We start from the raw sequence: 25619 nt of genomic DNA, 5'->3' as shown, positions 1-25619 counted from the left end.
CTAAGATATCCAATCTGTTTTTATTTTGTAGTCTGAAGTCATCGTCTGCATAAAAATGAAATGTGAATATATTTTTAATCATTGATAACTTTTGTAAAGTATCAGAGAACATGTAAAATAATATAATTTAAAATATTATCAAATAATAACCTTCCCAAAACATAATTTACGTGTTAAATAATGTATTTCTTAACCATGTTGCGTCTTCCCCCAGTTACAGGGGGAAGACGCCACTCACACTTACTTGCCTACTGCCGCAAAGTTGTTGCCGTAGCTGCATGTCTAGTGTGCGTAACAAAATGCACAACTCACGTATACAGCAGATATTCCATTTAAAATAAAACATCAGTCTATGAACCTTAAATATAAGCAACGAAATATTATAAAGTGTGTCCTAACCAGACTATATTCTCACAAGATCCAAAATAACGGCGATGAAAGACGATAAAGTAAGACAAATGCACACGCTACGTGTCCACCCCGTCAACACTCTTCAAACTAGAGGATCCGCGCTGTCAATTGCTGACACATAAAAGAACTGCAAAGAAAGTTGCGTCTTCCCCCAACTGGCATCTTCCCCCGAATTACCTTATCACAAAATTAAGAGAGTTCTTTGAGCACAATAACATTAATAAATGGTAAAATACATACAGCATGTAATAATAGGGTCTATATACAAATAGAAAATACAAAAGTACATAAATATAAGATATCAATTTTAACCCAATTAGCTTAAACAATTAAATAATTAATCTGATTTTTTTCTTAAATCTATGTGTGTTAAGTGAACGTAGCTCAGGGTAAGCTCTAATTAATGCATTATATATTTTGGGTCCAAAATTTCTGCTGTGTTTTAATCTAGCAGTTGTGTGGCATTTGGGAGTATTTAGAAAGAAACTGTAGTTTTGTCTCGTAGCCAACTTCTTCACTTCGCTCCATGTTTTCCCCTCCCTAGCAATTTCCTCCAAAACTGTTCTCTTTCATGTATTTTTTGGCCTTCCTCTTGTTCTACTACCCTGGGGGTTCCAATCCAAAGCCATTCTTTCTACTGCTCCATCTTCTTTCCTGATTGTGTGCCCTATCCAATTCCACTTTCGTCTTTTGATTTCTATTGTGATTTCTTTCTGATTGTTATCTTCCATAGTTCTGAATTTGTGATTATATCTGGCCATCTAATTTTTAAAATTCTTCGTAAACATCTATTAACAAGTGCAGTACATTAGCAATATTTAATTTTAAGACTCTTTCAATCGTATAGAGTTTTAGACTTATTAAGCGTCATTAGGAAATAATAACCAAATACAATAGAATTATTTATTTCTCATATAGATAGTCTTCTTTCATTGACGCCATTTTCTAGCCTAGGCCAGTTTTCCAAACCCATGCAGCCAGCAAATCAGTCGTCGCGAGCAGACCGTTTTAAGCTGTCGCGAGGCGTTGTAAAGCAAAATGTAGCGTCGCGCCGCGTCGTGTCGCGTCGTGTTTGATTCTGTGTGAACCCGGCCTAAGTCATGTGTAAATTCCTTAATAAGAATGACTACATACGTCGTGTATAACAATACAACTGTTACACAGTTATGTCATAGTTTCTTCAGTACTTCATTACGAAAGGTAATAGAATATCTGAGGTTCTCTTTTGCATCCGATAATCTTCGCTAGTGTGCCGCGCTAATGGTAGGCTATGGTCAGACGAGCTACATTTCTCGAAGGTTTTTCACTTTTGACTCCTGGTGTTTTTGACCCATGTAAATGAATAGACACTGACATGGAAACTTAATTACTTTTCCAGAAACGAAAAGAGCAAAACGTAGGTTTCGAACAACAATCTTTGACAGCAGAAAATGTTTTCACAGTATTTAATTTACCAGAGCTAGAGATGTAGATTTCTGTTTCTCTTGTTTACTTCGTTTTTCTACTCACTTTTATTTATTGCTTTCTTTCCACCATGTTTGGGTACTTATAACTTAATGTTGGTTCTGAGCTAACATTACCCATTATTACTTTCACTATATAAATACAACATAAAAATACAGCCATAAGCTCCTTCTAAAATTTTGTAACACAGATAAAATAAGGAAAACAAAATACGTAATAAAGAAGGAGATTATTACGGTCTTCACTTGTTTCAAACAAATCGGGATAATTACACTCAAATATTCATATATTCTAAAAATTTAAAAAATAGTAGTGTAAAACAAAATGGCGAACCTTTTAAAGCGTTCTCCATAGAAAGGGCACATCCTAGTAAATATCCTTTTTGAAGCTAATGCTTCAATTACATATTTTAATGCTACTGTACACTACTCGCCTGGAATCTAAAAGCATGCGCGAGACTTCTAAAATTTCCTACATCCATTGCATAATGTACCTACTAAACTCTGGAAAATATACAGTATTGCAGTACTATTATTATAGCTACTTCAGAATTCTCCGTATATGACGTCACGGAACGTAAGACGTTGAAGGGCGATTGTCGGGCGATACAAGCATGCAGTTCACCGCAGATTCTTGTGAGATACTGAAGGGACTAATCACTCGTACGCAATGTAGTGCAAGATATTTTGCTTTCTCTAATAGTTTGTAAACACTGAAGGGATTACTCATTAATTTATAGTGTCGTGCAAGCTGTTGTGTTTTTTATATCTGTTTAAGAACACGGAAAGGGTTTATTCGTTCATTGTGTAGTAAAGCTATTGTGCTTTTTACTGTTTGAGAATGATAGGCTATATTATAGCATATTTAAGGGCTTTAAGATATGAAAAAAAAAATGTACGAAAATTTCCGACAAGCTATTTCGAACATTTCGCAAGAAGAGATTAGTCGAATATTTCGGAACAATCTTCGCAAATGTTAAAATTTATTAAAGCAGACGGGAAATACTTTGGACATCTCGTGTCACGCATGTATGTTAAATAAATAAATAAATAAATAAATAAATAAATAAATAAATAAATAAATAAATAAATAAATAAATAAATAAATAAATAAATAAATAAATAAATAAATAAATAAATGAGTAAATAAGTGAGTGAGTGAGAACTAACGAAGAAGAAATAAATAAATAGTAAATAAATAAATAAATACATAAATAAATAATAAATAAATAAGTAAATAAGCAAAATAGATGAGCAATAAATGTACCAAATAAAATATCAAAATAAATAAATAAAAATAAATAAATAAATATAAATAAATAGATAAATAAACAGATGTTCGTAAATAGATAAATGTATAGGCCTAAATAGCAGCTAGATAAATAGATAAAAAATATAGGTAAATAGATAAATAAAGAGCTAAATAAAATGATAAATACATTTGTAAATAAATAGATAAATACACAAATGAATAAATGAATAGATAAATATGTAAATAAATATATAAATAGATACATAAATATGTAGGTAAATAAATTAATAGATAACTAAATTGAAAATAAATAGATAAATAAAACTATAAACAGATTATGAAAGAGTGATGGAACGGAGAAAAATTCTCTCCGGCGCCGGGATTTAAACCCGGGTTTTCAGCTCTACGTGCTGATGCTTTATCCACTAAGCCACGCCGGATACAATCCCGACGACGAGCTGAAAACCCGGGTTCAAATCCCGGCGCCGGAGAGAATTTTTCTCCGTTCCATCACTCTTTCATCATGTGATGACGCAGAATATCTGCATGGAAATATCATATGTACTTCGGTACATCAAAATATATATATAAACAGATTGATAATTAAATAGATAAATAAACAGATAAATGAATAGATAAACAAATAAATGGTAAAATTAAATAGGGTTATAATTTGTATTGGGACGACTTCACGCCTTCTTAGATGATCGAGAAAAAAGAGCACTAAATTGTAATTAATTTCATGCCTTCTACCATAGATCAGAATATGTACTGTAATTATTAAAACCGTAAAAGCAGCCTCAGTCCATAGATATGTAGACATGAGTTAATTGTAGGCTAAGCTAGTTATTCAGTTAAGCCATTAAGCTAATTCATATTCTTATAATTTAACACTAGTCCCCCGTAGACAAGACATTGCATCATGAAGACTAGTTATACACAAAGGAAACCACTTAGATGGTATCACTTCTCTTTATATATTTGAAAAGTGGGGGGTAATTGTTATTGCATTGCAGACTCTTAAGTAGCCTGAAAACATCATAATTTATCATCCTTTCTTTCATAAAATATCCTCTTGTTCTCCATGTTGCAGAGGTTTTTGTGTCTGTATTTTACTGTTCGCATATTGCTATAGACATACACGAAGGTAAAGACTGAAGTAGGCCTAATAGCAGCACACCGCCAGATCTCCGCTATAAACAAGATAGGACGCCATATTCACAGCGAAAATCGTCATATCCTATTCGAAATTCGGACCAACGATTTTGACTTATCGTATCTTGCATGCAGAGAAGAAACTGTAGGCTTACCTTTGCAGCTACGTGACGTCACACCCGTTACTATAGATTGATATACAATCACTTTCTTTCTTTTTCGTCATTTTCCACATTGCGATAATTTATCGTCACAATCACTGGGCGCTGCTGCCAAGAAGTCAAAAGGATGGCAAAGGAAGCTTTTAATAGAAAAAGGAGCGGATCTCTGGAGAAAGAACTAAAGAAGAAACTAGTGAAATGCTTTGTGTTGAGTGTAGCATTGTATGGAGCAGAGACATGGACATTACGACGAAGTGAAGAGAAGCGAATAGAAGTATTTGAAATGTCGATATGGAGAAGGATGGAGCGTGTGAAATGGACAGACAGAATAAGAAATGAAGCTGTGTTGGAAAGAATGGGTAAAGAAAGAATGATGCTGGAACTGATCAGGAAGAGGAAAAGGAATTGGCTGAGAAGAAACTGCCTAATGAAGGATAATGCACTGGAAGGAATGGTGAACGGGAGAAGAGTTCGGGGCAGAAGAAGATATCAGATGATAGACGACATTAAGATATATAGATCATATGCGGAGACAAAGAGGAAGGCAGAAAATAGAAAAGACTGGAGAATGCTCGGTTTGCAGTCAAAGATCTGCAAAACACTATGAATGAATGAATGAATGAATGAATGAATGAATCACTGGGCACAGTCTTGGAGAGTGCGTTAGGTTACTCCGCAGGACAGGTAGCAAGTCTATCAAAGGGGATGATAAGATGATATAGGAGAAGTCCATCCGTCAGCCTGTTTTTCTGTCTGTCCGTCCGTCCCTCTGTCCGTCTGTTTCTCCGTCCGTCTGCCTGTATGTCTGTCTGTTCACCTGTCTGTCCGTTAGCCTGTCTGTCTGTCTGTCTGTCCGTCTGTCTGTCCGTCTGTTTATTTGTCTGTACATCCGTCTGTCTGTACGTCTGTCTGTCTATCTATCCGTCCTTTGGCCTGTATCTCTGTCTGCCTATCCATCCAAGCCAGTGAGTGAGATCCCCTGTGGTGACTAAGTCATGTCTGTCACGCAAGCGATCCTGGTTCAAGTCCCGATTTGGCCTGGGATTGTTCATTGAAAAATCCATAGTGACGCTTGAATCACAGAGCTGCCATCTATCTGCAATAAGCGGAACCCGAATCACGTAAGTGAAGTGAGTAGGCATTACACACACACTTGTGGCGGACGAGATCGCAATTGTGGTTTTTCTCGGAGTTCTCGCGTTTCCAAATATTGGGCACCTACAACATTCCGCCAACATTTCTCCATTTCGTCATCATTCCATAACATTCCCCGAACGCCAGCTGGCGACGCACAGAGGGGCTGGCCTAGGGACGAGTAGGGTTGCCAGCTCGAAACCTGGGTATGCAACGAACCTTAGTGTAGTCAGCCGGTGTAGGTTTGGGAATGCGCCTAGCTTGAGGGCTAGAGCAGCAGATCTTGAAAGGTCGCAGTGCTGGGTAGTAGTGCTTCCTCCCGAAATTCTATTCCATTCCAAGTGAGTGAGGTCGGTCTACCAGCATAGCTCGGCCAGTATCGCGCTTGTTTAGGCCTACTGATCCGAAACTGTGCTTTCCGCAGAAGTATCCTAATGCGAATGTCAGTCCAATGCTGTGGAGCAACGGTTAGCGCGTCTGACCTTGAAACGAGCTGGTTCGGGTTCAAATTCTGGTTGAACAAGTTATCTGCTTGGGGGTTTCTCTCACCCAATTAACTTTCGGCGTTGAACGTAGGACAGTGATGTCAAAGCAAGCGCATTTTTCTGACCTTGTCGTCGTGCGCGGGCAGCAAGCGCTAAGTACGGAAAGAGGAAGGGTTGTGTATATTAAGAAGCAACCTGTTGGTTTAAGAAAACAGTGGTACACAAACTTCAAACGGAACGTGAAATTTTATGTCGTTATTTTTACATGGCTTCTTTCTGTTTAATATTATCTATATTGTCTGTAAAACAAAAGTACTAACACTGATTTCTTAATATTGCACTTGTGTTTTAAATCTTAATAACATAATAGTATTTAGTAGTAGTATTTATTTATTTAACCTGGTAGAGATAAGGCCGTCAGGCCTTCTCTGCCCCTCTACCAGGGGATTACAACTATAATATGAACAATAAAATTACAATTAATATCAAATTTACAATTACAATTACAATAAAAATTAAAGTACAATATTACCTGATTAATGAAAGCTAGAACTTTTATCACAGAAGTTAAGAAAAAAGAATATTTTCGTATTTACTGAATTACAAATTAAACCTACAATAACAAAATTTTATGGTGATGAAATTACCGGATATTGAAATATTTTGTGATAGATTAAGAGAATTATTTACAAGAAACTATGTCTGAACGAGTCTCAATTACTGACCAAGTGCCTAGTAAGTTTGCGTTTGAATTCAATTTTATTTCGACAGTCCCTGATGCTAGCAGGTAACGAATTCCAGAGTCTTGGCAGGGCTATTGTGAAAGAGGATGAGTATGAGGGGATGCGATGGGATGGTATTGTTAGTATTGTTTCATGACGAGAGCGTGTGTTCAGATTGTGGTGGGAAGAAATGTAAGTGAAGCGAGACGACAGGTACGAAGGAATAGAAGAGTTCAAGATTTCGAAGAGAAGGAGAAATGAATGTAAATTTCTTTTCTTATCTAGTTTAAGCCAACCTATTGTTTCCAGGGATGGGGTAATATGATAATATTTACGAACATTGCTTAGGAAACGTACACACAAATTATGAGCACGTTGAAGTTTCGTTTTGTTGTCGCTGGAGAGGTCAGTCAGTAAAATGTCAGCATAGTCAAAATAGGGAAATACAAGCGTCTGCACAAGGGACTTTTTTAAGCAAGAGGGAAGATGAACATTTAACCTTTTTAGCACATGGATAATAGAATAATAGAGAGTTAGAAAGGAATATTCATTCATTCATTCATTCATTTATTTTATTCCATAGATCTTACATGAGCAATGAAGCTTTAAGATGTGGAACAAGTCAACATTTTACAATATTACAATTACAATTTTTACAAATTTTTATAGTTTTACAATTTAGTAATTTTCTACAATTTTTTTTTTTTTTTTTTTTTTTTTTTTTTTTTTTTTTTTTTTTTTTTTTTTTTTTTTTTTTTGCGAGATGTAGTGAGATGAGATGAGGTCCGAGGATTCTCCAAAATATTACTCGGCATTTGCCTTTTGGTGGAGGAAACCTCGGAAAAACCCAACTAGGTAATCAAATCAAAGGGGGGTAATCAAATCAAAGGGGTTGATGCCAAGGACTCGCCATAGACTCTTATGATGTAACAGTAGTTGCTTTGTTAATTCATTTCATTACAAACAATTTCCATGTGAATATTTTCAAAATTTTCAATACACTATCTTCAGTAATACTTATAGACTATACGGTATAGGCCTATTAGATTTACGAAAACATTCTGTAAGGCTACTAAATAAATAGGCCTATACCTGAAAATGTCACTTTTCTGTACGAAAATTTGAGAAAATATTTCTTTTGAATAAAAAAAATCAAACTTGTGAAAGATGAGCATTAAAATTAAAACTTACATTCTTATAATGCACTTATACTTCTCAGGCAAATCTAAAAATTAACACGGATACAGATTTAATAAGTTCTCTTCCCTTTATCTATTGAATCAGTGCTGGCCATCCCTGAATATAGCTCGACCAAGCGGCAAGCGTCTCTCTTTTCCCTTTCCGCTGTAAAGCGCTCAGGCTCTCCTGGGCTCTAAAGCGCGCGCTTGCTCCTGTGGTCTCAATTGACATGTCTGACGTAGAACTTACTTCGCGATCATTAATTCAGAAATCACCCATACCACAGCCCGGGTTAAGTTCAGGGTGCGGCGTGCAGTCTACCCTACTTGTAAAAGAATGCGGCGGTTCGGCTAGCCAGTCGTTCACAGAATAGAAGTGGTAAGCAGAATAAGACTCAGGTTGAAGTATAAGCACAGTCTACTATATACAGTCGTGAAGCTTGAGGTGGTTTTTTGCAAATCTCGTGATAAAGCGCTCCAAGCGGTTAGCAACTAGAAACAATAGACTGTCCATGGTCGACTTTGGACTGTGTCGTATTTCTAGCGACTGCTAGCTCGTTGCGTATTTCACATTGATGCTTGTGAAATGTTCGTTATTGGTTATAATGAAAATGTTAATGGCTAAAATATAACAATTGGAATAATAATATGGGACAAGGAGGAGACGTTTGTAGTGCTATAAATTGTAGCAACAGTAAGCGAAAGAGGCCAGAGTTATCCTTTTTCCGATTTCCGAAAGATTCAGAAAGGTTCCTGGGTTTCCACAAGAATGCTGTGCAGAAACAAAACTGTTAATTTGAAGTTCTTTGTGACTGTTAGAATACATTATATCCTTAAATTTCACAATGAAATGTTTCAGTCTAACCGAAAGGACATTAGATACCGGTTAAAGTTCTGTCACTTAGGCTGCTAAATTTCCAGAGAAATAAAGGTTAGGTCTACTTTTTTTTTCAGAGGATATATTTTTAATTGTAGCTATTAATTTTGTTATTATTTTTATGTGTTATTTTACTAATGACGTAGAAAAATTAAGTTTGTTTTAATGAAATTTATTGATCACGTTTTATTTTCAATTCTGGTAGGATTATTATTGCTTAGGCCTACTTTTTTCTTCAAAGGATATGTTTTTAATTATAGCTGTTAATTTTGTTGTTATTTTTATTTGTTGCTTTACTAGAGACGTAGAAAAAGTATGTTACAATAAAATTTATTGATCACGTTTTATTTCGAATTCTGGTGTGATTATTATTGCTTACCCTCATCCCACTTTAATTACGTAAGCATACACTACAAGTACCGGTACACGTAAGTTACCCCATTAATTCATATTTCCATTATTATTGTTGTAAAGAGAAATGCAAATTAATATTTATTGGTTTCATAGTTAATTATCGCTATCGCTATAATCTTGAATGAGTGAAGCTATTATAGTAAATTTCAGTTCGTTTTGCACAAACAAAAATTATATTAACTTATTTCTTGCAGGTATCTTCGAGTTTATGGTGGAATTTAATATGCATTCATTAAAATAATAAATTAACTTTATGCATTTAGTATTTCAATAATGGAAAGAAGGTGTTAATTTTTTCCAAAAGAACACGACAACTAAAGTGTAGCATATTTTGTCGGCTGCTAGGAGAGAGATCTGCGATGATGAGGCGATAGTAGCGATCCTAGTGGTGGGCAACTACCCATGTTTGCATTTTTACTACATATTGAGCTTCGCGACTGTATATAGTAGACTGTGGTATAAGCCTTCGGATTCCTTTCCGTAAAAAAAAAAAATGCAAATGTGAGATAACAAACGTCACTTTTGAATTAATTATTCGTAAAAAATTAATTTAAAACATTTATTCATATCATATAATACACACAAAAACAATGATAAGATGATTAATTGGCTTTTCTTTCTATATTTGGTCCACAGTAACTGTGTCGTGGCATGACCTGTTAAGAGTTACATTGAGATTGCTAACTGAGATATTCGGAATTTTAATCGACTTCAAAAAAGAACAACGAAATAAGGAAGAAATAAAACTACCGGTACTCATATTTTTTTTACAGAGATCTACTTACAAAAAATTGAATAGGTATTACAGTAAAAAATGATAAACTGGAACTAATTTGCAAAACAACAAACAGCCTTTAGCTATCTCTGTAAAAAGAGAAGCGAGGGACAGAAGGCGGTCGAATTCCTGTGAGTGACATGTGCATTAGCGTGTCAGAGTGATACCGCAGCTGATTGGTCGCCGGTGTGACAGCGTAATAGGAACATGAGTGATGTGCGTATCGCGGCGCATCTAGTCCTGATAGGTCCTAACTGTTTCTCCACGCTGCAATTAACCGCAGACTCCGCCTGAGCTAACTCCTCCCGCTCCCAGCCATGCGGGAGCATTCGTCGTCTTTTATTAACAGAGTTGAAACTGTAACAGTGCCATGCCATCTGTAACGGGAGACTGACTGGACTGCCACGTTGATTTGTCCTACATTACGTTACATTACATTCAAAACTTCCCATTCTAAACAACTACAGAGACATCACTTTATTTTTACCAACATTTTTAACATTAACCTGGCTATACACGGAAACACTGTTCCCCCTTTCATTACAGGAGTTTGATGTTACTAGTGCAATATGTAAACAAATCATTTTACTAGGTATAGGAGGAGAGAAAAGTAGTGTATCCATTTATGTTGTAGGGAAATACGATATTACGATTTTCAGTTTGATCATCACTTTTACGGAATTTATCAAAATACAGTAGAGTAGTAACATTTTTTTTTTTTCAAAAACTCAACTTTTTAGGCGGCTATGTTCGTTATATAATGTCTACTTTATTTAGCATATTAATTATTGATGTTAACATACAATATAGAGAGTGCATTTAAATTGAGGGGCTCGTAAGTAAAGGGCTGTAAGTGCACTTGTTACGTTTGAGAAAATGGGGTTTATATATTTAAGCTTTCGTAAAACCGGTGAAATTTTTATTTAAATTTTAATGTGTGATGCGATTAAAATATCCCTTTGCCACTAAAATTTTAGATACTTTTTCTTACACTGGATGCACTTAACTCATGTTATTACAAATGTCACTAGCATTCCTTTGCTTCTAGCCACTTCAATTCAAAAAAAGCTAATCTGAAATTTTTAACAAGTTGCTGAAAATGGTTGCCGTTCATTACAATGCAGGCTTCAATTCTCTACGCATATTTTTAAAAACATTTTGAAGCATATTCTCTGAAATAGAATTTATCGTTTCTTGAATATAATTTTTAGTACGATATTATTAATATAGGTTCTTTCTTCCATAGAAAACGCAACCATATTTCTGAAACACACTATACACTGCAGTGTTTACTTCACTGCTTGAAGACTTCGAATGCAACAGCGGCCGTAAGTTTGTGCGTCTGACGGGAGCAAGGACATTAGTGAAGGGGTGAGAGTGAAGTACATTCAGAAATGCAGGTACAATAAAAATGCAAGTAAAAATAAAATGATGTCCCTGTATTTATTTCAATTGAATTTAATTTAAACAAAATAGACGTCAGTTCAGATAGGCTAATGAAGGGGAAATTTAAAAACCAGTGTTAAGGAACACTCCACAAAAAATGACAACTTTTTTTTATAATCTTTTTTTTTTCAACTACATTTTGAGAGCATGTTTACTACCTATATAAATTTGAACTCCCAAATGTTTTTGATTTTATATGTTTTATTTTTTCTATTCCTTTTTAGAAATATTTTCAAACCTAAGTTTTTACTTTGGAAAACGTATTATATGTCTTTCACGTGTTCTGATGATGGCCAATAGCAGTCCGAAACATGTTAAGAAGGTAACAAAAATTTAACACGTGAAAGACAGAATACGTTTTCCAAAGTGATATAGTGTTAAAAGTTGTGTAATCAAGATGTATAACCAAGTTTTTACTAGAAGATCTCAATTTTTAAGCTCCTCCTTTTTTGGTTACATTCATAAGAACTAGAGAAACATTTTTATACATTCATTTTATGAAATATCTCACTTATTCATTTTCCAATTTTTTTTTATTTGAAATTTTGAAAATGTCATTTTTCCTATAATTCATGAAAAAATATTAATGAAATAAACTAGCAGCATTTCTTACAAAATAAATGCATAGAAACATGCAGCTACCTCATAAATACTTGCAGTAAAAATTTAATTCAGTTTGATTAATATTTGGCATAAAAAGTTGATGTTGAATAAAAAGTAAACTTAGGAAAAAATGGATTTGAAAGAAAATGAATATTTATGTAACACATACCTGTCAAAATTCTCCTATGCCACATTCATGTAGTAACTTCAGGGAGCCAACTTCAGAACAAAAAATTACTATATTTGTAATCAGAAATTTGTAAAAAAAGAATTCTTTATGAAAAAATAATTTTGACAGCTCTTTAAATGCCACGCCCCCTTACAAACTTAATTAAAAAATAGACGTATTTGTAATCAGAATTGACCTATATATTGTAAAAGAGTGAAATAGCCAATCATTTTTTTATAACTTTCATGATTTTTAGGTTTTACCCCCTCATCCCCCACCTTTTTGACATTTTAAACGGTACCCGTATATTATAAGGTTAGGCCTACCAGATATCCCCGTTTCCCGGAGACAGTTCCCCAATTTTGCAAAATTCGTCCTCGGTTTTTCCTCGATTTTAATCATTTGTCACCAGATATCCCCGAATTTTAAGCATTAGCTAATTATTATAATATTATGAAAATGCTGTTGGATATCTCAGCGTCTAGATATTCACCCACAACATATCTGTGCTAGGCTATGTAACTTATGTATATTGCTAAGGTGTTTTCCACAACTAGAAAAATTTGAAGAGAGAAAGTCCATTATTTTTATTTCAGTGTAGATGGACTGGACCTGGATGAAATAATTTATTTTATAAAATTTGTTGCTTGAAGAAATATGTGACTTCAGAGAAAATAGCGAAGTGGAATGAAGAAAATGCTGATCTTTGCTCAAAATGGAGGGAATTTTTTTAAATTTTCTCTGAAAAAATGACTTTCTATGCATAACCCCAGGAAGTTGATTGAAATATCTTCGTGTCTTCCCGGAAGTAATGTTTGTGTGTAATTAGAATGAGTAGACTATTTCAATTCTTTAAGGTGTGTAAAATGCTACAAGTGAATGACAAACTAACAGATGTTAAAAATAGTTTCTTCGTATAGCTATAGGCCTACCGATATCTGTCCTCGAAAATTGTGAAACAAATCTGGTAACCTTATTACTTTAGGCCTATGATACTTAAATCTGAAAGAGTATTAAACTTATAGTTATTCACGATATGAGTATCGTAAGATTCCATATTACAATACGAGATTGGAAAGTTATCAAATGAGGCCGCAGGCAGAGTTTGATAACCAGTCGAGTATTGTATTCATATTACAATACTATGAAGTTACGATAAGTACAGGGACATCATTTTATTTTTACTTCAATTTTTATTGTACCTGAGTTTTTCAATGTACTTCACTCCCACCCCTTCTACTAATAATGTTCCAAGTGTCTTCCACACAGAATCAAGACCGAATATAGTAAGCAGCACTGAGTTAGTGAGTATAGTACGTTCCAGAAATATGTTCACGTTTCCCAGTGACAAAAGAGCTTTCAATATTGAATCATATTTTCGCACAGGTACTGTCCGTTTGCCTACGTCGCATCCCGATTTCCCCCACTTGCTTCTGCTCGCCCCTCTGTAAAAGCTGGGCTGTCTTAGCTCTTTTCTGAAAACATTAATTTCTGTTAGGAATTGGTCATTTACGTAATATTATACAACTGTTTAAAATAACTTAAATAAAAGGGCCTCGTTAAGTAATTAATTGTCACGTGATTTTCCCCCTTTCTACGATCCTACGGCATAACCACTCGGACGAACAGTAGATAGAATGTCTGAGTAATTTTATCTGTGCGGATCGGGCAGAAGTGAAGATTGAATTTACAGTACGTAAGGTACTCTTTTATACAGAATTATTTCAACATGAGTTACTAGTACGAAGGACGAAACTGGCAATTGGAGTTAGATGCAGTAGTCTATAGTGGGATAATATGCACAAAAGAACTGAAGCCTGTATCGAAATGAACGGCCACCATTTTCAAAAATGTGTTTAAATACCCATATTATGATTATTTTTCAATTGAACTTCATTCTCTATATTGTACGCTAATGTGCTGTAGACAGTATAATATACACTGCATAATGAATACGTTCGCATGGATAACTCAGTTCGTGAGTAAAACACTTATTGTTAATACAGTACTGCATTTTGATTAAACAAAAACCTTATGAAAATTATCGAACTCAAAATTGTGATATTTCCTAGTCTACGTAGGCCTAAATGGATGAACTACTTTTCTTTCCTCCTATACCTAGTAAAGTGATTTGTTTGTATTTTACGCCAGTATCATCGAACTCCAGTCGTGGAAGGGGTAGCAAACGGTGTTTCCGGTTCTCTAAAGGTATAGCCAGGTTAATATTAAAAATGGTAGTAAAAATAAAATTATGTCCCTGTACATCGTACAACGTTTTATCCACTTTGATAAAAAATTATTTTTTTAATAAAAGTAATTGTATTGGCTACATTTAAACGTGCGCATCTTCTCATTGGCCTCTGATGACGTAATGCGCTTCCATTGCTGCCACATTATTAGTAAACAGCAGTTCTACTATAGCCTACTGTCGCCGCCAAGCAGGCATATAGAATGTGCAGCAACACGGCCAGTTTAAGATGTAAACAAAGAAGAGAAGTCACGCCGGAAATAACAGCGACGCGACTGTAGCTTTGAACAAGTGTTTTGTGGAGAGGTGATGTATTATTATTATTATTATTATTATTATTATTATTATTATTATTATTATTATTATTAGTTTCCTCCTGTCAGAGGCGTTTCGTTTATGTTTATTTCATTAGTTTTGAACAAGATAGGTTTTTATTTATAACAGAAGAACAGCAGTACAAGGCGAAATAAGCAAGCTTTGTTAAAATGATTTCAAACGATGATTCAAGATATTGAAAATGGTGCAAATTCAATCTTCTGTAGCATCGTCAAGTGCAGGAATTAATATAACAAATTGTGAACATATTGTTGTTAATGATTAGAATATAATAAATAAAATAAATTCTATTTTATTTTATTTAATATGAGGTTTATATTACGCAACCAGTTAGATAAAAACAGTATCATCACCTAACTAGTTGCGTAATAGAAGTATCATTACCTAACTTTACTTCGTTCCATAATGTCTGACAGAGGACGTAAGTAGTGGAGAGAGAGAGAGAGAGAGAGAGAGAGAGAGAGAGAGAGAGAGAGAGAGAGAGAGAGAAGTATAACTATTGCTATTGAACCAATGAGAGATATCTCATTGCACGAAAAAAATTTTTGAAATAATGCACCGGAATCACTTCTCGGTTTTACATTTTTTAAATATTCTGGTGCATTTAAAAAAAATAATATTAAAAAATAACTAAAAATTTTTGTGTGCATTAACCAGACGCAAAAGACTGTCATAAGACTAAAATAGCTATGGATTTTGCTATGGCATTCATGGAAATATGAAAAAAATATATATTGATGTTAAATTTTAACCCAAAACATGTTGAATTCCTTATAGCCTAATGTTGACGTAACTGAAGGTCGAACACACCTATAGTACTGTACACTGCCCAATACAACACTTATTTCTTCAGTTATTTCTTCAGTTCTGTACTGGACAATTGAACGATAAGACATCGGCGAGAAATCTGATTGCACACTGGAGATTTTGTGTTTTGTTTTTTGAGAATAATTGTTTATTTTTTATTGTACATTAGCTACTTTTATGTCTCATTTCACCATATTGTGTAACATTTGCATGTGTTAAAACGTACATTGTGATTGTGATTTAATTTACGCACAAATCTAACCAGAATTGTCCTCCTCCTGTTCGATCTTTGGTCAGACATTGCTCATATTTACTTTTACCAGTGACATTCAAACAGTCAGTAAAGTAGTCAGTTGTTATTATACAGAGCTAACGCATCATTTGCAACACAAAACATAGTTGGTTCTCATTTATAAAAAAAAGAAAGTTGACTCTAATATCTTAAAAAAATTATTTAATATACAAAACATGCATTACGTGTATCAGATGTCCCCTTCGATGTAATTTAACTTGTAATTGTCGGTTTGTGCATATCTGTAATATTTCACACGCTATCGGAGGTGAAAGAGTTAAGTGAGCCACTCTATATACAGTAATTTATGTATCTACTAATACCGCTCATGTCCAGTCAAAGTACAATAAACTAAAGATAGTATATTATATTTCATGACAGAAAAGAAAAATATAACTCATATGTACCTATTGTGTTTATTGCTTCCTGTGAACATAAATCATAAGTTGGAGCCACGAGATTCACGTACACGAAGATTACAAACTCAGTCAACACAGATCTCATACAGTTCGAACTGTTTTCACTAGGAATCAGAGGTCTGCATCGGACGTTTTCGCCCGAGCGCCAAGTAGTTCATAGCATAATCCGATAGGTAGCGCACATGCATGATGGGTAAAATTGTCACGAGCGATAAATCCTCGAACGGTATAAACCGAGCGTTAGACATTCGTTCTTGTTACAGTGATGAACTGTGTAGTAACATCATAGATGTTTATCATTTCAAAACTTTGCACTGTTTAACTAACCTCTCCATAGTACAACTACAAAACTTGCTTTAAAATGTAATATAAATGTTGTAGGTAAATGGTTTTTTTTCCACACAGGAGCGATTTTGTTTTTGCCACATCTGATAGATGTTATTTGATGTAAATGTAATTATTATAAACGGAGAACATAATCACAATAATGCAAGAACTGTATCAAGTTTTCTAGTAGTAGTAGTAGTAGTAGTAGTAAAAAAGGTAAAAGGTAAAGGTATCCCCGTAACATGCCATGAAGGCACTTAGGGGGCATGGAGGTAGAGCCCCATGCTTTCCATGACCTCGGCACTAGAATGAGGTGGTGTGGTCGGCACCACGCTCTGACCGCCTTTTACCCCCGGGAAAGACCCGGTACTCAATTTTATAGAAGGCTGAGTGAACCTTGGGGCCGTTCTGAAAGTTTGGCAACGAGAAAAAATCCTGTCACCACCAGGGATCGAACCCCGGACCTTCCAGTCCGTAACCAGCTGCTCTACCAACTGAGCTACCCGGCCGCCAGTAGTAGTAGTAATAATAATAATAATAATAATAATAATAATAATAATAATAATAATAATAATAATAATAATAATCGGTTAGCACGTCTAGCCGCGAAACCAGGTGGCCCGGGTTCGATTCCCGGTCGGGACAAGTTACCTGGTTGAGGTTTTTTCCGGGGTTTTCCCTCAACCCAATATGAGCAAATGCTGGGTAACTTACGGTGTTGGACCCCGGACTCATTTCACCGGTATTATCACCTTCATCTCATTCAGACGCTAAATAACCAAAGCTGTTGATAAAGCGTCGTAAAATAACCTACTAAAAAAATAAAAATAATAATAATCTCTAATAATAATAATAATCTCTAATCTTTGCGTCTGTAACAGTTGTGCAGCGTGATTATTCGTTTAATTATATTTTCTGTGACGTTATCTCTGTACTAATATTGTTATTAATCTACTGCTATATCAATGATATTTTGTAAAACGTTTCTACATTGTCGCAATATATAGGCGGAACACTGTGTATGGACCTATCATATTATATATGTGGTAAATCAAACATTGAATAATTATTAATTAGCAATAATAACTGTATATCGAAGTTGTTCATACTATTTTATTTATAACTTCATGTTCCTGTTTTGGTACGTTCCATTGACTGTTCCATTAAACGTCTGTCATAAACGCAGAAAATAAAGCCTTATTTTTACCGTGTGAGCAAAACATATGTGTATCTTATCTGTCGCCTTTCATACAAGATAAGACATGTCGGTAAGATGACCTTGTACTGTGCGTCTATTTATTACGAGCATATCACGACCGATCGTATCTCACTCGAGGGTGCGACATTCGACCGAGTTCAAGCGAGCGATTTAACTCTAATGCAGCACTCTGCTAGGAATAGTGCTCGTAGTGGTTACTTTTCTTAAAAGTGTCAAGATCTCCCAGAATGGCTATAACTTATATTTCACATCCGCAAAGAGACGATAGAAAGAGTTCCACAGCAAACAGAATTAATTATAAGGATTTAATTAAGGACATACCGAGCGGGCTAGCGGCGTGGTAGAGGGCTGGCCTCGCATTCGGGAGGTCCGGGGTTCGATCCCAGGGGCCGGCAATCCTAACTGAGGTTTTTCATGGTTTTCTCAGTTATTATCAGGCAAATGCCGGGATTGTACCTCTTGAAAGTCCGGCCATGGACGGCGATCCTTCCCTTAATCCTTTCATATGTGTCTGAGTGAATGATGTGTAATGTCTTAAATGTTTGTCAATTTCATGTTGAAGTTTGCCGATAAGCTATTAATGTTTGACTATAATTATATGTGTACAAAATCGCCTTTGCTTATCATAAAATAAATAAATTTTCATTAACGTTTTCGATACATGTGTATCATCTTCAGATGTGAAATGTTAGAGTGATATGATGAAAACCTTGCCTATTAGATGGAACTTAATGTAGTAATTTTCGGGTCATATTAGTGTGCTTGCTTGGACTTAACTTAGGTTGATCTATGATATACATGCTATGTTAGGTTAAATCACTGCGAGTCATATGATATGATCTAAAATATAAAATAAAACTGTTTAAGAATTGTAACCACTATTAGCGTAGTTATTGAAATGTGAACACTTTGTATAAACACTTTAAAAGTTTAAATCACTTTGAACATGTGTTGGCTGTATTTGCCGATTTAAATCACTGCAAGTCATGTGATATGATCTAAAATATATAAAAATTAAAACTGTTGAAGAATTGTAACCACTATTCGCGTAGTTATTGAAATGTGAACACTTTGTATAAACACTTTAAAAGTTTAAATCACTTTGAACATGTGTTGACTGTATTTGCCGATTTAAATCACTGCAAGTCATGTGATATGATCTAAAATATATAAAAATTAAAACTGTTGAAGAATTGTAACCACTATTAGCGTAGTCATTGAAATGTGAACACTTCGTAAAATCACTTTAAAAATTGTAATCACGTTGAACAAATGTTGGCTGTATTTGCCGATTTAAAGTTCGTTGAATAGGGCAGTTTCTGTTGATCTTGATGTTTGACGTTGAACTAAAGCCACTAACATGTTTATATTTTGTTAAAATGCGTGTTGTTAAGACGTTTCATCCAATTGTAAAGCGGTTTTGTACACATATAATTATAGTCAAACATTAAATGTTTGTGTTGTATCGGAGGCGGCCCCGGCATAGAGCTGATCCCTCATCCGGGGAGGCCCTCCATGTCCTTGTGTGGTCAAAAAAGTATGTAGCCTATGTGATCCATAGATTAATTCCTCTCCCGACAGGTCGCGGCCCTGTAAGGCCCGGGTGGCGTGGGTCGTGTAAATGTACCTAGAAGGGAGAGGTTAAACTGAGAGAAAGAAAGAAAGAAAGAAAGAAAGAAAGAAAGAAAGAAAGAAAGAAAGAAAGAAAGAAAGAAAGAAAGAAAGAAAGAAAGAAAGAAAGAAAGAAAGAAATTAAGGACGTTAGAACTTCAGGTATTTGGTATTTGGGATCTGCAGGAAGTATTTAACTAGGAACAAAAAGTTGCGTTAAGTTTGGTGTTTATTTTTTTGTATCGGAATGCCACATGCATCTAGAATTTCAGGATTGTGTGGACCGCCAGAGACTTATTCATAAAATGTACGCCAATGTCGACCAGAAATTTAAAGGAAAGCACCCTCAGGGCACAAACTGTTGGACTGGCTGCCATGCCACGCGCGATTTGCACTCAACGAAATTAATAAGGCGTACGGAACCAGTTCTCCCCGATGATACTTGTTCGCGATTCTCTTCCAGCAAGTTTAGCATGCTCCATTTTGCACGCTTCCAGCATTGGCAATTTTACTGGTCTTCTTTTTTTTTTTTTTCCAACGTTTATTTTCCTTTTCTTGTTTTTGTGATAGTATTGTATGTTCGAAAGCCATACACAGACGAGAAGGCAGAGATGATGGGATCGGAGGAGGACAGAAGCTATGTCGGAGTAATTATATATAATGACAGTCGTCAAGTCACTGAGTACCTAACTGTATAATTTTTGGATCGTGAACTTTCTCACCTACTCCACCTTCTTGGCTGGTGGCTCCGCAGATCTACTGAAGGATACAACGTTGCAGAAAGATTTTCAACTAATCAATCAATCATCATCGATTGTAAAACAATTATCCTTTCCTGTCTTAGAAAGAGAGCAGACGAAGGTTCTTCAAGACTGGTAGGCCTACCACTTTTTCCCTTGTGAGTTTCTTTTTTTATTTTTTACTAGCCGTACCCGTGCTCTCCGCTGCACCCGTTAGAAATAAATATAAAGTAATTACATAATTAAAATAGGACATTTGATCCAGGGAACATTCGTGTTTGATAGAAGGATAAATCGTTTAAATTGTTACTTAATTTAAATTGCATCCAAATAATTAAAATGCGATCATTTTGGTCCAGAGACACTCATTTGGTGCAATGACAATTCCTTTAACATGTTTCTTAATTTTTATTACATGCAATCATAGTTTAATGAAGATTGATATCATTTAGATTTAATGTGTATATTTTATTTTACTTGCTATAGGTTTCCATTGAATTATGGTAATAACTTAATTTTAACCCTTGTTTTCTACGTATTCAGTAAATGGCGCTTGGCCCACTATGGTTCTGAACCCTTCAAATAACTTAAATTATATTATATAATATTACTTTACATATTATATTATATTATATTATATTATATTATATTATATTATATTATATTATATTATATTATATTATATTATATTATATTATATTATATTATATTATATTATATCAGAAGTTACTGTAATAACATTAAAGCATTATGTTCATTATGTACACTTTCCAATGTTGAAATAATAATTAATTATACAAATCGGTTAATTTAGCTTCCGATATTACTTCATACAAACACAAAAACATTCTCTGTAGGCTATTTTTCATAGTTTTCGATTGTTGCTGTCCAAGGCCCCTTATAGACGAAGTCATTTGTTTTTTAATTCATTACAAGGCCTTAGATGGCAGTTATTTTAATTTTAAAACTCATTTATCTCATTAAATATCAGTCCTATCAAAATTTTTCAAGGAATAAAACTTATCGCAAATTATTTTTAAAGAAACTTTTGCTATGTAACATTTTTCACAAAGATCAATAATAAGCGAGATATTTCGACTTATTTAATTCAGGCCCCCTTATAACCCCCCCCCCTTTCATTGAAATCCGTTCAGCCATTATCGCGTGAAAAGGTAACGAACATACAGACAGACAGACATACATACAAACAAAAATTTCAAAAAAGCGATTTTCGGTTTCAGGATGATTAATTATACATGTTAACACCAATTATTTTTGGAAAATCGAAAATTACCAGAAAAATTTTGGCTACAGATTTATTATTAGTATAGATGTTAAATTTATTATACAAATCTGGCTTTCAGGTAGAAGCTCCCTGTGAAGCAGGCTTGAATAATTTCAAGGGAAAAATTGTTCCAAGGCCGAATATCGATCCCGGGAACCTTCGCTTAGCTCACGAATGCTCTACCGACTGAGCTACCACAAGAACTATACACGACACCGTTAATTTTTTTTATATCCACACAACTCAAATGGGATGACAAGACGCTAGAAACCCAACTTTGAGTGCACACAATTCTGTGTAACTTAAATTGTGGCTTTCTGTTAACGTACCTACAGTAACGAATATATTAGGCTATGCAAATCTGGTTTTCAGGTAGAAGCTCCCTATGAAGCAGACTTGAATAATTTCAAGGGAAAAATTGTTCCAAGGCCGAATATCGATCCCGGGACCCTTCGCTTAGCACACGAATGCTCTGCCGACTGAGCTACCCCAGAAACTATACACGACACCGTGAAAATTCTTCCCTTTATATCCACACAACTCAAATGAGCTGACAAGACGCCAGAAACCCAAATCTGAGTGCACGCAATAGGCTTCTTTTTAATGTACCTCCGGCAACGAATATATTATGCAAATCTGGCTTTCAGGCAGAAGCTCCCTGTGAAGCAGGCTTGAATAATTTCAATTGATATAAGTTATAATTCATATACGCTTTAACATCTCTAATTGTGTCTCGTGTTTAGGATCTTTGGGTATACCATTACCCCGTTTTTACTATTGTCGAGTTCCTGTTTCTATCGCCGTGTGTTGTAGACGGCTTGTGCTCATGTAGGTAACTGATTATAGATTTTTATTAATGTTTATAATATTGGTGATTAAGGTGGTGATGAATGATGGTTGTAAATTTCCAATGCGGCATTTCCTTTTGTCACTGAGGGAAACCATAAAAAACCCAGTCAAATTGGCAGACCACTAGCTTTGAACCCGGGACTTCCCGAATGCGAGTCTCGCATGTTACCGTCTGAGACAATTCGCTCGGTTATTGTGAGTTTTGAATCCTACGAAAAAGAGATTGAATGAGAAATACAGAGAATGAACTTGTTTTTCGGAGATACTTCAGTAATAATAATAATAATAATAATAATAATAATAATAATAATAATAATAATAATAATAATAATAATAATAGCAATGATGATGGTGGTAGTAGGACCTAGTAGTCTATATTCAAAACAATATGGCTGGCAATTCAATGCTACCAAATTGAAACTGAAGAACTGAATGTAGTAAAGATAACTGAATGAATATTCTTGGCCTCGAACAAGCATTGGAGGAAGAAACAGTTATGCTTAGTTAAAATACTGTTTGGAAATATACGTTTGTCCCGGGGACTCCCAGCGGTCCGCGGACCACAGGCTGGAACCTACTGGTTTATAAAATTATTACAATACCGCATTAATCGTTAGTCATCCTCACAGTCTTAGAGTCAGCTTGTTTATGTTTGATGTTTAATAAAACAATGCTATGTTAATAATACGAGATGACTGTATCTACAATCAGCTCCATTTTACAAAACGAACCGATCTACTCTCTGCAAATTACAGAGAAGACAAAAAAAAAGTATAAAGTTGTTTTGCTACAGTAAACTGTGGACATCCAGCATAGCTTTCCAATTTCTATTTTTAATTGCACTCTGCTATCTGATTGTTGATTAATTCAGCATTAGTTCCATTTCTATAGCTCTCTCTTGAGACTTCTTTTACCTTTTGCCATGCTATAATTATTTCCATTGGAACTGGATTCGCGTGTTAGTCTAAATTAAATTGAGCTCTTTTATTATAATTGGTATTTAGTTATGGAAGCAGTGTAGCTGCCTGCTTTCTTCGCTGTTGTTTCAAATTCATTCTTCATTTGTTAGAGATTCAACTGTTTTCTTTCAGAAAAAAATGACAGAGTAATAATATTTGACGAGATTAGTTACAGAGAAATACAGGGACATCAATTTATTTTTACTACAATTTTTATTATACCTGAGTTTTTGAATGTACTTCACTCTCACCCCTTCTACTAATGAAGTTCAACCGTCCTCCACACAGATCCAAGACCACGTATACAGTCATAGTAGCCTTACGGTCATAGTAAAGAGTACGTTCCAAAAATATGTTCGCGTTTTCCAGTGACGAAAGAGCTTTCAATATTGAATCATTTTCGCACAGGTACTGTCGTCCATTTGCCTACGTCGTATCCCGGTTTCCCCCACCAGCTTTTATTCGCCAGCTAGTGGCTGGGCTGTCTTAGCTCTTTTCTGAGAACATTAATTTCTGTTAGGAATTGGACGTCTACTTAATATTATACCCATACAATTGTTTAAAATAACTTAAATAAAAGGGCCTCGTTAAGTAATTAACTATCACGTGATAGTTAATTACTTAACGAGGCCCTTTTATTTAAGTTCTCCTCCCTTTCTACGACCCTACGACATAACCACTCGGGCAGAAGTGAAGATTGAATTTACAGTACGTAAGGTACTCTTTTATAGAGTAGGTACAGAATTATTTCAACATGAGTTACTGATACGAAATACGAACCTGGTAATTGGAATTATGTACAATAGTCTATAGTACGATAATATGCACATTAGAACTGAAGCCTGTATCGAAATGAAAGGCCACCATTTAAAAAAATGTTAGGATTATTTTTCAATTTAACTTCATTCTCTATATTGTACGCTAATGTGCTGTAGACAGTATAATATACACTGCATAATGAATACGTCCACATGGACAGCTCAGTTCGTGAGTAAAAACACTCATTGTTAGTACTATACTGTAGTTTGATTAAACAAAAACCTAATGAAAATTATCAAACTCAAAAGCGCAATATTTCCTAGTTTACGTAAATGGATGAACTACTTTTCTTCCCTCCTATACCTAGCAAAGTGATTTGTTTGTATATTACGCCAGTATATCGAACTCCAGTCGTGGAAGGGGGTAGCAAACGGCGTTGATCCAGAGGTATAGGCAAGTTAATATTAAAAATGTTAGTAGAAATAAAATGATGTTCCTGTATCTTTAAGCATCTTGCGTATCCAAAAATATACCCAAGCATTTATTCCCTCGGTCTAACTCACATATGATTTTGTTTATAACACATGAAATAGCATCATCTGTGCCAAGTTTATTTCGAAAACCGAACTGATTTGAAGAAAGTACGTTATATAAACGAAATAGTCACATGTAATAATTATTTCTGAGAAATCTACTGTAAGCTCAAAGAAAGAATGTCCTAGATGACTTCTTTTTCAATTCACACTAGACTACTGTATGCTAGGGATTCCTCATCGAACACCATCCACCATTATGCATGCCTGGGACGAACAGCTTCGGACGAGGTCGCTTGTTTCGATATTTATATGTTTATACTTACACTCAGATATAACAGACCGGCAAACATTCCTGCGTAATGCCCGTCACCGGCAAATAGCCCACGACTTCCGCTGTCCCGCATCGATACGATAATCTCCGGGATTTTAGATCCGACAGCATAACTTTCCTTTTTTTAATGGTACGTTTCCGCTACATTGTTATTATTGTTATTGAAATGGATATCCCCTATCTCGCACATTTTCTCTCTCATACGTTGGCAGGTCTGACGTTACATGCGCTATATGGTGTCAAGTATGATGAAAGACGTTTGATAAATTCAGTATTTTGCTAGTATGGTTGAGCTTGCTGGCATTACAGGCCTCCATATACATTTCTTTGTTTATTCAGACTTTACGCTCAACAGTTTAATTCAGTGGCTCCCAAACTGGGGGTCGTGTAAATAGCTGAGGATGTTGCGAGATGATTCACAAAACAAAACAAAAAACCGCCTTGTTAATACTTACTGTGTGTTCAGAAGCATTAACAATATTTAAAATAATAAAAAAAAAATTTTCAGTAGCTATACAAAGGAAAGTGCAATGAAAGACCTGCCCATGGGCAGAACACTTACTTTCTTAATTACTTACATACTTACTTGCTGGCTTTTAAGGAACCAGGAGAGTCATTGCCGCTCTCACATAAGTCCGCCATTGGTCCCTATCCTG

This window comes from Periplaneta americana, chromosome 5 (genome assembly GCF_040183065.1).
Source record: "Periplaneta americana isolate PAMFEO1 chromosome 5, P.americana_PAMFEO1_priV1, whole genome shotgun sequence".
Lineage (NCBI taxonomy): Eukaryota > Metazoa > Arthropoda > Insecta > Blattodea > Blattidae > Periplaneta > Periplaneta americana.
This window is presented reverse-complemented; position numbering follows the sequence as displayed.